The 4,040-nt window shown below is 45.9% G+C and overlaps 1 pseudogene; it reads left to right on the top strand.

Annotated features, from left to right (window-relative positions):
• Positions 1 to 1,227: 1,227 nt before the first annotated feature.
• Positions 1,228 to 2,899, top strand: LOC142871468 (tubulin beta chain pseudogene; annotated as a pseudogene).
• Positions 2,900 to 4,040: the final 1,141 nt, after the last annotated feature.

Raw genomic sequence — 4,040 nt, 5'->3', positions numbered from 1 at the left:
GAGTTGGAGACAAGAGATACGACATTTTCAGAAATTTGGACATACTTACAAAGTATATGTTGTGAGTGACAAAGATGATTTATGGGGGAGAAAAACAACTTTCACTTAGTTGTCTTTTTTGATTTTCATCAAAAGTTATGGGCATAAAGTGTTGTACTTTGTCCTTGCTTTGTTAATAAATTGGATATGTTTGTTATATGGATTGAGCATCCCTAAACCAAAAATTCAAAAATCCAAAATCTGAAACTTTTTGAGCACTGTCATGATGTCACAAATGGAACAGGTGATGGATCGCAGTCAAAATTTTGTTTCATGCACAAATTTATTAAAAATATTGTCTAAAATAACCTTCAGGCTATGTTTATAAGGTATATATGAAACAAATGAATTTTGTGTTTAGACTTAGGTCCTGTCCCCAAGATACCTCATTATGTTTATGCAAATATTCCAAAATCAAAAAAAACTCAAAATCTGCAATGCTTCTGGTCCCAAGCATTTCAGCTAAGGGATACTCAAATTGTATTTAAAAGTGTGAAGAAAGTTTAGAAACAATAAGGCATAGTATTTTTTTCTAGGATAAAAAAAGGGAAATATCCTTAGGAAAAAGCTATAATACATTTATACTTGGATATACAATAAGAATTCTAAAAATGAAAATTTTTCCCTACGTTTAGAACTGATTAGGTGCATATCTTGAAACTAGTCATTTAAAGCTTTGGTCTGTTTCCTTGCTTATGACATGGAGATGTGGTTTAAGTTATCATGGCTGTACTGCCACTAACTGAGCCTCTTCACCCACAATCTTCTCCCATGAACACCTGGAGGAGGCTAATATTTCTTTCAGTGCGCATGTCCCCAAGGTAGAAGTCATGGCCTTCATACAAGGCAGAGTTAAGTTTCTTTAGTTCTATTCTTGGTGATGAAATTCTCTTAAGAACTTAATCAAGAATGATAGATATGCATTAATAAATAATTTTTCAAAGGACATTCTCTCATCAACTATATAAGAAAAACACATTAATGTCACAATGTCAGTTAAAATGGCCAATATTTCTGAGCTGAGCAAATTGTATTCTTTTTTTTTTTTTTTGCATACTTCTCTGTCTTACTAGAGATTCTTAGATTATGAAAGGGGCACCAAAAGATCTCTAACAACCAGTCTTTTGGAGCAAAGAAATAATGATAAACCTAGTTTTTTTATTTTTCTAGATTCAAAAAATTGTACCCTGGAGAGCCTTCCTGCCGCCGCGCGCGGACCTCGCTGCTCCAGCCTCCGGGGCGCGTCCCTTCCTTTCAGCCTGCCATCAGCAGAGAAGAAAAAAACTACATATATATTTTTTTGCTCCGTACATACTTTGAGGCCAGCAAAAAAAAATTAAAATAAATTTTAACCATGAGGGAAATCGTGCACATCCAGGCCGGGCAGTGTGGCAACCAGATCGGTGCCAAGTTCTGGGAGGTGATCAGTGATGAGCACGGCATCGACCCCACCGGTACCTACCACGGGGACAGCGACCTGCAGCTGGACCGCATCTCCGTGTACTACAACGAAGCCACAGGTGGCAAGTATGTTCCTCGTGCTATCCTGGTGGATCTCGAACCTGGGACCATGGACTCTGTTCGCTCGGGTCCTTTTGGCCAGATCTTCAGACCAGACAACTTTGTTTTTGGTCAGTCAGGGGCAGGCAACAACTGGGCCAAGGGCCACTACACAGAAGGGGCGGAGCTGGTGGACTCGGTCCTGGACGTGGTGCGGAAGGAGGCGGAGAGCTGCGACTGCCTGCAGGGCTTCCAGCTGACCCACTCTCTGGGCGGGGGCACAGGCTCTGGAATGGGCACCCTGCTCATCAGCAAGATCCGAGAAGAGTATCCTGACCGCATCATGAATACCTTCAGTGTGGTGCCCTCCCCCAAAGTGTCTGACACCGTGGTGGAGCCCTACAACGCCACCCTCTCCGTCCATCAGTTGGTAGAGAACACTGATGAGACCTACTGCATTGACAACGAGGCCCTTTACGACATCTGCTTCCGCACCCTCAAGCTGACCACGCCGACTTATGGGGACCTGAACCATCTTGTCTCAGCTACCATGAGTGGTGTCACCACCTGCCTCCGCTTCCCTGGCCAGCTCAATGCTGACCTCCGAAAGCTGGCAGTCAACATGGTGCCCTTCCCACGGCTCCACTTCTTCATGCCTGGCTTTGCCCCTCTCACTAGCCGTGGAAGCCAGCAGTATCGGGCTCTCACTGTGCCCGAACTCAATCAGCAGGTCTTCGATGCCAAGAACATGATGGCTGCCTGTGACCCCCGCCATGGCCGGTACCTCACTGTGGCTGCTGTCTTCCGTGGACGGATGTCCATGAAGGAGGTGGACGAGCAGATGCTCAACGTGCAGAACAAGAACAGCAGCTACTTCGTGGAGTGGATCCCCAACAATGTCAAGACGGCTGTCTGTGACATCCCGCCGCGTGGCCTCAAGATGGCAGTCACCTTCATTGGCAACAGCACGGCCATTCAGGAGCTGTTCAAGCGCATCTCAGAGCAGTTCACAGCCATGTTCCGCCGGAAGGCCTTCCTGCACTGGTACACGGGCGAGGGCATGGATGAGATGGAGTTCACCGAGGCCGAGAGCAACATGAACGACCTCGTCTCTGAGTATCAGCAGTACCAGGATGCCACCGCGGAAGAGGAGGAGGATTTCGGTGAGGAGGCTGAAGAGGAGGCCTAAGGCCCAGCCTCCATCACCTCAGGCTTCCAGCCCCCTTAGCTTTCTTCCTCAACTACCCCTGTCCTCTCCCTCGGAATTGGTGTTTGCTGCCTCTTTTTTTCTTCTTTGGGGGGGGGGTCTAGAACAGTGCCTGGCACATGGTAGGCGCTCAATAAATACTTGTTTGTTGAATGTCTCCTCTCTCTTTCCACTCTGGGAAACCTATATATCTGCCTTTCTGGGTAACCCTGTATTTCCTTCTGGTGCCCTATCCTACCATCTGTCCAGTTAATATGTCCCTTTGTTTTTAAAATAATTCTAAGAAGCTGGGTCTCATCCAGTTGCCATTTAGAATCAACTGGGTGCTGAAAACCCAGATGACGACCACCCTAAGCTCAAGTAGTAAGGTGGGGTGGGGTGGGGGCAGAGGTCACTATGAGGAAGGGATGGGATTTTCCATTCTAGAACAGTTTTGGAGAGGGAAATCTAGGCTTTAGGTCAACTTCTAGGTATTTGCATATTGTATCTCTCAGCTTCAAGGGAGGTGTTAGCAGTGTTATCTCCATTTTCAATATCTCTCCAAGCTCTGCCCTTTGGCGGGTTCTGCCCCACCTTGTGGGGTAGAGGTGCTCCCCTCTCCACCTCACTCATACATTGGGTTCCTTCCCTTCCCTTGAGAAAGGGGATCAGGAGGGGAGAGAGACCAGCCTTGGTCCCTAAACCTCTAGAAATGCCCTCCCTATCCCTACCTTTTCTTACCAACAAAAAAGTAGTAACATCCCTGGCTTGTGTGGAAAGGTGTATAATGAGTCATTCCCCAGAGAGGGTACAGGACACCCTCTTTTTTGAAATTTCATCTCTTTGCTCTTGCTTTTTTCTCTCTCTACCCTTGGTTTTGTCATATCCTACACTTCAGATTTCTATTTTGTGTTGAACTTGCTACTTTTTTTCATATTGAAAAGATGACAATGCCCCAAGAGCCAAAAATAAATGGGAATTGAAAAAAAAAATTGTACCCTGATATGCTAATAATCCTCTCTGAAGACAGCAGGTGCACTAGAAAATTGGGAATAAGCATCTCCACCAGGGACAATAGAGCCCATAACTTTCTCACTAATCTCGGGATTATCCAGACTCCAAACCATCCCACCCACTGCTGCTGAAGACAGTGCTCCAAACCTAGGACTGCTTACTCCTTGGCTCAAAAAAAAAATCAATGGATCCACACTGCTCATAGAATAATGCCCAAGCTCCCTAGAACATGGCTTCTAAGTCTCCCCATGATCTGGCCCCAGCATGAGTCTCCAGTTCTGTTTCTCACACTTGTCCCCAC

The sequence above is a fragment of the Microcebus murinus genome, chromosome 6 (genome assembly GCF_040939455.1).
Source record: "Microcebus murinus isolate Inina chromosome 6, M.murinus_Inina_mat1.0, whole genome shotgun sequence".
In the NCBI taxonomy this organism is placed as follows: domain Eukaryota; kingdom Metazoa; phylum Chordata; class Mammalia; order Primates; family Cheirogaleidae; genus Microcebus; species Microcebus murinus.
This window is presented reverse-complemented; position numbering and strand designations above follow the sequence as displayed.